The sequence below is a fragment of the Lithobates pipiens genome, unplaced genomic scaffold (assembly GCF_037356315.1).
Source record: "Lithobates pipiens isolate NorthernLeopardFrog02 unplaced genomic scaffold, aLitPip1_a1.2 Scaffold_16, whole genome shotgun sequence".
Taxonomy (NCBI): Eukaryota; Metazoa; Chordata; class Amphibia; order Anura; family Ranidae; genus Lithobates; species Lithobates pipiens.
This window is the reverse complement of record NW_027507748.1, coordinates 410,940,201-410,952,277: the sequence shown is the minus strand read 5'-3', so window position 1 is coordinate 410,952,277 and position 12,077 is coordinate 410,940,201. Positions and strand designations below refer to the sequence as shown.

The following is a 12,077-nucleotide window of genomic DNA, read 5'->3' as shown; positions in this document are numbered from 1 at the left end:
ATTTCTAGGGTGAGCAAATTACATACAAATAGACAGTAGTGTAATCTGACTATTGCAGCCACAAATGCGTTTATTTACTGTGTTTGTTTTTGCCGTGGGAGGAGTCTGTTTGCACTTTATTACTGCACTGGTTTGAGCTTTGCATATGCGACTTTGGACTTATGAATTTCTAAGCACTGGACACTTTAATACCTTCTGTATGTTTTTTATGGTTTAATTCTAGCCCCAGACACTTTATTCACTTATTGTATCATTTGTGGCTGCAATAGTCGGATTACACTACTATTAGTATCTAATTTGCTCACCCTAGAAATAACCTATTAAGGGGTCATTATCTAATTAATTGTAAGCACTAGGCACTTTAGATTAATTTATTATTTTTAAGGTAGCGCATCACCATTTATTTGATTTTGATAAACGTTTTTCGGTGGTGTGGCTTATACCTCGCGCCGCTGGATTGCTGCAACCTGCCCCCAGTATTAATTTAGGTTCTATATGATAGCGCGGGGATACTCTAACTTTGTCTAGCACAAAAGGTGTGCACTGATGTAAGAGAGAGTGGAGGCTTCTTGACTTCTAATGGTGGGGGGGGGGGGGCTCTTGACATTTGATGTAAGGGGGTGCAATGCTCTGGACATCTGCTTATAAATGATAAGCATAATACAATTGCATTAATCCTATGCCAATTTGAAAAGGAGGGTTGCACACCAATGGTATAATTCAAAATCCGTAAGAAACTTTATTGGAGACTGCTCAAAACACCATGGCAGAACCATGTGCTCTCTGAGCAGTCTCCAATAAAGTTTCTTGTGGATGGTACCCAGCAGTGTGCAGCCCTCCTTTTCAGACTTGCATTATCTGCTACAGGAGTGTAAGTGGGCTCTATGCCGGTCTGCTTGATAAAACCAGCAATAAATGACATGCATATGCAATTATTTAATATGGTAAAGAGTAGAAATATTTAGTCTTACAGATACAACCCCCTTTTGAGGGCAACCATAATGCTGATGCGGCCCGCAATGAGATTGCGTTTGACACCCCTGTCCTAACCTATCGCTAACACTTTTTTTGTCCAACAATCAACCCTATAGCATAGTACTTTGTTTGCAGAAAAAATGGAAAATTGTATACTCACCTTTCCGTAATTTTCCTTTACTGACGCATCTTCATGGCAGCACACACTGGGTTGTGACTCCGCCCCCACAACCTGACAGGATTGGATTAACTATAAATTTGAAGGGGAGACACCCTGCTGCATTCTCTGTAAATATCATCACAAAAGAAACAGGGAGGGCAACTGTGTGCTGCCATGAAGATGCGTCAGGAAAGGAAAATTACGGAAAGGTGAGTATACAATTTTCCATTTTCCTGACGCCTTCATGGCAGCACACACTGGGAAATAACTCGCCAGTTGGGTGGGTGCAAGTAAAATAATATTTATTCCTTATAATGCTGAAGAATTGGCTCTAATGACGGATCTGCCGAAGTCGGCCATGGATAAATGAGCAGAATCCACCTTGTAGTGGGAAATAAAGGGATTCCTGGAGGACCACGTTGCTGCCCTGCATATTGTCTCTGGTGAGACCCTGCAATACGCTGCCCAAGAGGTAGCCACTGCCCTAGTTGAATGAGCCCTGATGTCTTCAAGAATCGCCGTATGCTGGGTGGAGTAACCTTTTTTAATGGTTCTGACTAACCAGGATGCAATAGTGCATGAGGAGGCGGCTTGCCCACGCCTGGTTCCATGGGGAATGATCAAAAGAGTTAGTTTTCCTAAAAGAGGTGGTAGCAGTTAAGTAGTTCATGATGGTTGTTTTGACATCTAGTGAATGAGGATTACCCTGATCGTCCGTGAAGGATGGAAGGATGATGGTTGTAATGGAAGGAAGTTGCCACTTTGGGTATGAAGTGTTCGGAAGGTCTGAGGACTACTTTGTCAGGAAAGAGAACTAACTTAATGCTTGGATCTCCGACACTCTCCTAGCTGATGTAATCACAATGAGAAAAGACAGTTCTAAAGTCAAGTCCCATAAAGAGATAGTTTCAAATGGAACAAACGGAGGAGAAGCGAAAGCATGGAGAACTATTGAAAGATCCCATAATGGAAAGACTGGCCTCCTGGGGGCTTTAATGTTTAGATAGGCTCTATAAATTGGATTACCAATGGGTGGAATGCCCACTTAGTATCTGTTTTAGCTGACAGAGCTGATACCTGAACCTTTAGGGTTCTTAAGCTTAGACCCTTGTTGACCCCCGACTGGAGGAATTCCAGGACCTGAGAGGGTTGCGGAGAAAGGGAATTCCATCCTTTCTGTTGTGCCATGAAGCAGAATCTTCCCCAAACCTTTGAATAGATGGTATTGGTAGTGGCTTTTCTGGCTTGCAACAGGGTTGACTTCATGAGAACAGCCTTGCCCTCTCAATCTCCAGGCCATCAGGTGCAATTTCTCTGATGCAGGATGTAAAAATTGACCTTGAGACAAAAGATCCGGAGTTATTGGGAGAGGAACTGGAGGTTGAAGGCTGAGCTGTAAGAGTCGTGAACCACGGCCTCCTCGGCCACAGTGGAATAATCGTAAATACCGTCACCGAGGATCTCCTAAGCCTGGATAGGAACCTCACAATTAACGGAGTTGGAGGGAATATATACCCCAACTTGAAGTTCCATGGGTGAACTAGACAGTCCACTCCCTCCACCCATGGGAATGAACCTCTTGACAGGAATCTGTGGCACTTGGTATACATCGGAGTGGCTGCTAAATCTACTTCCGGCGTTCCCCAGATTTCCATAAGGAGGGAGAAAGTCCGAGGGTTCAACCACCACTCATTGTTGGATAGCGTTTCTTGACTCAGGCAGTCGGGTAGTATGTTCTGTGCTGCTGGGACATACACTGCTTTTAAACTTGTTAGATGTATCTGAGCCCATTCCAAGATGGGCCGAACTTCTTCCATCAAGGTGGCACTCCTGGTACCCCCTTGCTTCTGAACATAAGACACTGCTACTTGGTTGTCCATTCGAATGAGCACATTCTTGTCCGTCAGAAATGGTGCAAATGCCCTTAAGGCATAAACGGCTTACCTGAGCTCTAAAATGTTCGAGACCAAACCTTGAGCCTGAATATGCCACTGGCCCTGGGCTGCCTGGTCTTGATAGTGGGCCCCCCAACCGCTCTGGCAGGCATCGGAAGTGACTACTTCCGGGTCTGGAGGGACTATCGGTTTGTATTTCCTGAGATTGCTCGGGCGCGTCCACCACCATATCGATTGCTTCACCGATCTGGAGATGAAGATGGGCTGACGCATTGAGAATCCATCCCACTGCCTGAAGAATGAGTTCTGTAAGGTTCTCATGTGTCACTGTGCCCATCGCACCATGGGTATGGTTGCGGACATGGACCCTAGTACACTCAGACAGGCTCTGGCTGGTAAGTGATTCCTTGATAGCTGCTTCTGCATTTTCTGTATCAGAGGCCGGATCTTCTCTTGTGGGAGCTGTATCTTGTTTGTTTTGGTGTTTAGATCTGCCCCTAAAAATATCATATTTTGTGTGGGTCGCAGACAGCTCTTTTCCCAATTGATTATCCACCCACTTCTGGAGGGTTGTAAGGAGGATCTCTCGGTGATGAATCAACGTCTCTTGATCCTTTGCTAAAAGTAGGATGTCGTCCAGATAATGGTGGACGCGTAATCCCTTTTCTCTGAGGAAAGTCACCAACGGTAACAATACTTTTGTAAATGTCCTGGGTGCTGAAGAGATGCCAAATGGGAGGCACTGGAACTGGAAATGATGTTGGTTTATGGCTAACCGGAGAAACTTTTGAAAGGCCGGATGAATTGGTATATGCAGATAAGCGTCCGATAAATCTATTGAAAGCATCCAATCGCCCAGATTTATTGCTAGAAGTATGGATTGAAGGTTTTCCATTTTGAAAGCCTCCACTTTGATATCCTTGTTGAGCATCTTGAGGTCTAATACAGGACGCAAATCCCCTGTCTTTTAGCAGAAACAAGGAAGAGTAGAACCCTCTTCACTTTTGGCATGATGGGACCTCCAGGATCGCTCCCTTTTGTTTCAATTCTGCTACGTACTTTACTAGCAGAATCCTTTGGGGTACTGAGGATGGTACTCTGGTTGCCTGGAAATGATTTGGTGGGAGTCTGTTTTTGAATTTCCACCTGTGTCCGAATCGGATTGTGGACAATGTCCATAAATCCTTTATATGGTCTGACCAGATCTTGGTGAAGTTCCTTCTGTTCCCCTGCCGGGGTGGCCTTAGATTTCTGTATCCTTAGAAAAGAAGGTTTTGTGTTTTTCCAGTCCCTTCTAAATTCCCTACCAGGAGAGTAGGACCTGGACTCTCTATATTTGTCCGGAAGATTACGTCTGTAAACAGGTCCCTTCTGCGTCTTGGGTCTCCTGTCGGAGGGGATCAGGCCTGACTTCCCTCCTGTTACCTTGGATATGGCAGAGTCTAACTTGGCACCGAACAGATTTGCGCCATCATATGGAATTCTGCACCAATTTATTTTTGATGCTGTATCGGCCATCCACGGTTTGAGCCATAGCGCTCATCTCGCTGTTACGGAGGCCAGCATAGCCTTGGCTGAAGATCTTAGAATATCTACTGATGCCTCTGCTAGCTTGACTTCTTGCAGAGAGGAAATAATCTTTCCCATTTCAATGCCATCCTGTAGGTCTTTTTCTATTTTAGATGCCCATTGTGACGTGGCGGGTGAGGCACATTAATGAGGAATCGATGATGGGAGCATTAATTAAAGGCTTCACTTTTGACTCTTTTAAAAGGGTACATCTTGGCTAATCTGTTTGTAAGACTAGATCTTTTGTCAGACCTCTCCCACTCGTCTTTAATGAGATCCTCCAGCTCCACTATAAATGGGAAGGATAACGGATCTCTTTTTAGGTTTGGAAAATATTTCCGTATTTTCTGAGGTTCCGCCGCATCATCTTGCCAGCCGAATACTTCAACGCCCTTTGCAAAGGGTTCCACCAGGGAAAAATCAAAGCCCACTGACATCTCCTGACCCTCATCTTCAGAGGAAGATTGTGATGCCTGAGTGAGATGGGGGTCTGCTGAAGATGTACTGGGAGCAGCTCTATCTAATGCTGGTGTTGTTGTTTCCAGTATGGACTCCCGCACAGATTATCTTATGAGGTCTGTAGCAATTCTTGCATCTGCGACAGGCAAGTTATCTGGCAGTGCCGGAGCGCCGCATACCCAGCAAGCGTTTGCTGCAGGTTGGGTGTGGCGGCTTTGACATTGTGAGGAAGGAGATCTCCTGCAACTTGATTGACTGTGGCGTGAGTAGCTATGTTGTGAGTGGCTGTGTCTTCAGTGCCATGAAGGAGATCTTGAGCGGCTCCTGCGGGACATCCTGCTAGACGTATGGCTAGACCTTCTCCCATGGCTGGAACTTGCACCTCTTGATCTAGACGGGCTGCCAAAAAAATGCAGCATTTAACGTCTAGCACTCTTTTTTTTCTCCCCTTCAATACTTACCTTGCCCGGTAAAGCCTCTTACCTAACTTGCTGATGGTGGTCTGCTTGGGGAGTGGACTCCATAGAAAAAAAGGGGTGAAGGACAGTCAGATATAGAGAGAAATAATGTGTACATATATACATATATATATATATATATATATATATACACACACACACACACACATATATACATACACACACACACAATTCACTTATAAATATAAATATATATATTATTTATTAACAAAGTTTATCTGCAAGAAACAATATAACAATAATATATATATATATATATATATATATATATATATATATATATATATATATATATATATAGGAGTCCCACAGGGACTTACCTGGAGACTTCAGAGTGATCTACATGCAGAGGCAGCAACCTTCCTTAAGTTTTGCAGATTGCACAGCAGAATCACAGAGAAATACAGCTCTGTATTTGAAAATAGCGCCATTGTGGCGGCTAATTGACGCTCTGCGCATGCACAGAAGCGTCCCGAGTGTTGCGGCGCCATTTTGGATAAGGGAACACACATTGAAAACATAGGGGGGGGGAAAAAAAAAAAAAACACACTAGCACTGCACGGGCTCAGAGTGGCCGAACGGCGCCATCTAGGCTGGAATTACAGCATAGAGAAAACACCACTGAAGGAGAAACAAACGGCGGCCATGACAGGGGACTACAAGAGACAGCAATCCCAAAGGTAGAGAAAAAAAAAGGGAATATAAACCACCACTTACTATAGGAATAAAAGATGGATATTATTTAAATAAGAGGAATAGGCAAAGGAAGAAGGGGAGTCCACTGCAAAGGTAAAAAAGCTTCTTTAAAGCTTTGGTAATGCCAGAAATCCAGTAGCCCCTTGAGACCACCAGAGCGGGGGTTCCCTCCATAGAAGCTCCTTTAGAGACTGTACAGGAGGGACTTCCAAACAGGAGAGGCTTGAACCTGCTGGGGCGAATGCGGTAGAGGCTTATTCATCTGTAACAGGAAAACTCCGTCCGTCCAACCTGTCGGGTGAGGATAAAAAAAGAGAATGCAGCAGGGTGTCTCCCCTTCAAATTTATAGTTAATCCAATCCTGTCAGGTTGTGGGGGCGGAGTCACAACCCAGTGTGTGCTGCCATGAAGGCGTCAGGAAAGTATATTTTATCTGTATATGGGATCACACAAAGGAGATGTAAATCAGTGAAAACTGAGTTACTTACCGTCAAGACCCCTTTCACACCAGGGCATTTTGCGGGCGCTATAGCGTTCGAAATAGTGCCTGCAATCCGCCCTAAAAAAGCTGCACCGAGGGCTTTCACACTACAGCGGTGCACTGGCAGGACGTCAGGCAAAAGTCCTGCCAGCAGCTTCTTTGGAGCGGTGAAGGAGAGGTGTGTTTACCACTCCTCCACCGCTGCTCCCCATTGAAATCAATGGGGCAGCGCTGTAATAACCTCTCTCGGCCGCTAGTGGGGGTAAAGGCGTCCCGCTAGCGGCCGAAATGCGGCGCAAATCCGGCAGTAAAAGGCAGCTAAAAATGTGTGTGGGGTGAAAGGGGTCTTACTGTTTTTTTGGGATATCTTCCAGGACGGCATAACCCGAGAGATGACTGGTCCACCTGACAGGAAATACAATCAACGTACGAGGTTAAAAGGCCCCTCCCTTCCCCCTGCACCTCAGTTCTCCCAAAGTAATAGGTTATCCGGGTAACAGAGAGAAACTTTTCCCATAGTGCTTATATTAAAATATGTGTGGGAAGTAGGCCTGCCGTCCTGGAAGATATCCCAGAAAAACAGTTAACAGTAACTGTCAATTTTCTCTAGTCATCTTCCAGGAAGGCATAACCTGAGAGGATGGACAAGGAGTTCAAGGCCTACCTCAGGGTGGGACCACTGCTTGCAGGACCTTCCTTTCAAAATGTCAGATCCTGAGGCGATAGCAGTTCCACTCTATAATGCATCAGAAAAGTATCCTGCTTTGCCCAAGTGGCTGTGCGACAGATCTGTTCTACTGAGGCCCCAGCTCTCTGTGCCCATGAGGCCACCAAGGATCTCGTTGAATGGGCCTTAAGGTCAACTGGCACTAGGAACCTGTTTGCTCATAGGCCAATCTTATCGTCTGTCTACTCCACCGAGCCAGGGTAAATCTAGATGTCTGCCCTCCCTTTCTAGGGCCGCTAAATAAACTCAAAAGGCGATTTGGCTTCCTGTAGTCCTTCACTTAATCTAAGTATGTCAGCAGACATTTCCCAACATCCAATAAATTAAATTTCTTCTCCTTCTCACCCTTTGGATTATCACAGAAGGAGGGCAAACTGATCTCCTGAGATCTATTAGACTTAGATGCGACCTTTGGAAGCTATAATGGCTCTTGCCTGAGAACCACTGTCTCCTAGTATCAACAGAAAAGGTTCCTTAATGAGTAGGACCTGTAGGTCGCTAACCCTTCTGGCTCAACTGAATTCTCCTGAGCTGGTACAAAGGTGCTTTTGTCAGTGCCTCCAAAACCAATGTTAGATTCCACGGAGGGAATACATTAGTCCTGACCGGGGTTGACCGCTCCCTTACCAGTGGAAATCTCTTGATTAGGGGCTCCAATGCGAGCCTCTGGTCCAAAAATACAGATAGGGCTGCTATCTGTACCCTCAGGGTGTTCAGGGCAATCCCCTGATCCAGCCCTGCTTGCAAGAAATCCAACACCACTGATACCGATGGATAAGACACTTCTCTATTCTGGCACCAATGTGAAAATCGATTCCAAACCTTAGAGTATATCCTCCTGGTGACCAGCTTCATGCTGTCCAAGAGGGTCTCAATTACCCTCTCAGAGCAACCTTTGCCTCTGACGATCTCCTTCTCAAAAGCCATGCCATCAGACTGAAGAACCCTGGATCGGGGTGGAGGACTGGCCCTTGTAGAAGATGATCTTGTCTCGGTGGAAGACGTAATGGAGGGGAAGTTGAGAGTTGCAAACCAGGTCCTCTTTGGCCACCATGGAGCTATCAGGATCAGTTTGCATTCTGAGCGGGCCAACTTTTGTAGGACCCATGGTATTAAAACTAGTGGAGAGAAAGCATATGCTAGATGGCAGTCCCAGTCCTGAGATAGAGCATCCACTCCCCGAGATCCCCTTTCTCTGCTGAGCGAGAAGAAAAGAGCCACCTTCTTGTTCCCTCTGTGGGCAAAAAGATCTATGTCCGGAATTCCAAATCTCTGACCTATCTGGAGAAACCCCTCCTGATTTAATTGCCATTCCCCCTGGAGGATGGTCTGTCGGCTTAAGAAATCTGCCACCACATTGACGGTTCCTCTTATGTAAACCGGCAATATGGACTGAAGGTTTCCCTCGGCCCAATTTAGAATTTTCAAAGCTAGATTCGGTAGCTTCCTGGATCTGGTGCCCCCCTGAAGGTTTAAGAGACCGTTGTTACATTGCCCGACAGGACTTGGACCTCTGAACCCTGAATTCTGTCTCGGAAAGCTTTTAATGCTTGGCCCAGCACCAGGAGTTCCCTGTGGTTGGATGAGGCCCCTGTCTAGGATGGAGTCCACGCTCCCTATGCCTGAAGATCCCCCAAGTTAGTGCCTCATCCCCAAGCGATTGCATCTGTAGTGATCTTTATGGGATTCCACTGGCCCCAAGGAAGAGCCAAATGTGAGCCTGTCCTAGTCCAGCCACCAATCTAGGGAGGCTCTTACCCTTGTTGGAATAGACAGCCTTTTGTCCAAAGACTCCCTCTTTCCATCCCAGGATAGAAGGAAAAACTGTAGCTCCCTGGAATGGAGCTGAGCCCATGGAACTGCTGGAAAACACAAGTTCATTAAACCTAATACCCTCATTAGATGCCTGTGAGAGTACTCCCTGGGTTCCATTAGAGAAGAGACTGCTGTAACCACTTTTAACCATTTTTTTCCTGGAAGAAAAAGTTTCTGACCTCCTGTATCCACCAGATATCCCAAGAAAACTTTTGTTTGAGATTGGAGCAGAGAGGATTTCTCTTTGTTCACTATCCAGCCTAAGAAATCTAGAGTGAAAAATCACTCTGCTTACGTCTACCTGTTCTAGCGACTGTTCATATATCAGAAGGTCATCTAGATGGAGGGTCTTATACCCTCTGTAGATGTAGGTAGGCTACCAACTCCACCAGGACTTTTGTGAAGATTCTTGGGCTTGCGGTTAATCCAAAAGGCAGAATTGCCAGTGCTGAATTCCCTTGTCTGTAAGGACTGCGGATCTCAACAGGGATTGGTGTTCCCGAGCAATCGGATATGAGGGTAAACATCCCTCAGGTCTATTGTGGCTAGAGATGCATTTCTTAATAGATGCCTGTGCACCATGTAAATACTCTCCATCCGGAAACTCTTTCATTGCAAAAACCTGTTCAGCTTCTTGAGGTTTAATAGCAGGCGAAAATTTTCCTGATGACTTTTGGACGACAAAAACATGGGCGTAAAATCCCTGGTAAAACTCTTCCGGTGGAACCGGCACGATCAGCTCCTGGAGAGCCAATCCCTGCAAACTGTTCAATAGCCCTGCTGCTCTTGAAGTATCCTTGGGGAGACGGGTCAGAGTAAAATTTTGAGGGGGGGGGGGGGGGAAGAGAAGTTGCAGACAATATCCCTCTGTCAAGATCTGCAAGATATAAGGGCTCTCTGAGATCTCCTTCCACTGGCGTCACTTAGACTGTTTGGTGCCATCTTGAGATCTGGAAAAGAGCAGGTTACCCTTTTGCACGCTCTTTCCCTTCCCCCACCTTCTGTTTGTGTCCTTTTTGGCTTTGAATTGACCCTGGTTAGAGCAGTTGGCTTTTACCAGGAACTTTTTCCCTTTTTCTGCTGACCTCGACAGGACCTGATCCAGGCCCCTTCCCACAACTTGACCCAGACGGCCCTTCTTGCAGAGTTGAGGACCACAGATTTAGACTGGCGTATCAGCTAAATATTCCACTGCCTTACCTATAATCTCTAGGGAATCTGTGACATCCTTAGACTCACTCCCTCTAGAGACATGATTGGAGAGCCTGCCTAACCATGCATCCACATTTCTTGCCACGCATGCCGAAGCCATGACTGCCACAGAGAAAATAAATAAGCTGCGCTAAACCATACGTATACCAAGGCTAAGGCCTACCATGCATATAATTCACAAAATGATATGACAAAAATTGTGAACTTTATCTTACCTCTAACATATAGGTAATAAAAAAAAAAAATCAAGCTTAATCATAAAACTGTGATCCAACATAAAACACCCAGTGAATAAGTTGGAAAGTCTATATAAAAAAAAATTGAGAAAAAAAAAAAAAAAATCCAGTAAAAAAGTCCTTCCCAATCCAATTGAATGCAGATGAAAGGATGAAGGGATGAAGTCATCATACCAGTGGATAGTGCTTGATCCACCACCGTATATCTAGATTTACTTCTTACCACAGATTCATGACCCCCCCACTACAGAGGGTCACAGAATGCGTGTAGATATATAGTTATCTCCCACTCCAAAAGAATCCTTGTTGCTCTCCTCACACCACTGCTTTCATACATGGGCTACTGGATACACTTCCACAGAGCATCTCCCGTGTATTTAGAGGAGCTCAAGGTTATGCGCCATCTTGGCCCACTGTGCAAGAGAAGGACCGGAAGAAGGAAGTGAGGCAAGTGACTGCCACATTGCTCTTCTTAAAAGTGTCTCAGCCTTTCAGGTTACCCGAGTCTTCAAAAGACAAATCAGATTTCTTAAAGACCTGTGACAGGGCTGCATCTAACTTGGGAGTTTTGAAGAATTTCTGCTCTTCTACCTCCCCAAAAGGAAATCTTCTCTTGAGTTTAAGGACCTTTCTTTCTGGGTCCTTCCACTCCCCCCAAAATCACTTCCTTTAGAGCCTGATGTACAGGGAATACTCTGGACTGAGGGTTACCAAATCCCCTGAACATCCTATCCCAGGCTGACACCTGCACCAGAGGCTCTGGAGTATCTTCTGAAGCATCGATTGCTCCGAGTAACTACCCCATGTCCTCCAAGGGGGGAGAGGTGACTACTAGTTCTAGGACTGTCACTATCCTGGCTCTCAGAATCTGCATTTTCCCCCTCCTCTAAAGAATCTTCCTCCGATTCGTCTGGGTTCTTCAACTCCCGAAGTGACAGAGGATGGGGGTCTGCAAGGTTGTCTGACCCCTGTCAGAGGTAACTTCCTGGGAAGAGGAGCCTTCTCTAGAGGACAGGGTCTTTGTCAATTGTCCTCGGTACTTCCCTAGGTGCTATAACCGTCCTGAGACTGGAGGGTAGAGAGCATCTCCGACTGTGCAGCAAGGAAGTCCTTCATAACTTGTGAGGTTTCCTTACTCTGCGGTTTATGTATGCACCTATAACAAAAAGGTTTTGCATGGTCTTGTGGGAGCTTTTTGTTACAGTTCCCACACCTTTGCGACCTGGGGGGGGGGTTTACCCTTAGCCTTGTGAGCCCCTTAAGCAGAGCTGCTAGGTTCTAGGGAGACAAGACAAAGTCCAAAACTTAAATAGTCTTTAAGGAAGGTCTTTCCTGTGCCCCCCCCCCCCCCCCCAAAGGAGTAAACAAGACCC

General features: G+C 45.8%; 1 protein-coding gene across 1 annotated transcript in view; it reads right to left on the bottom strand.

The window, feature by feature from the left end:
- Positions 1-12,077, bottom strand: part of CIP2A (cellular inhibitor of PP2A) — a 98,057-nt gene that overhangs the window by 43,706 nt on the left and 42,274 nt on the right. The window lies entirely within an intron of this gene.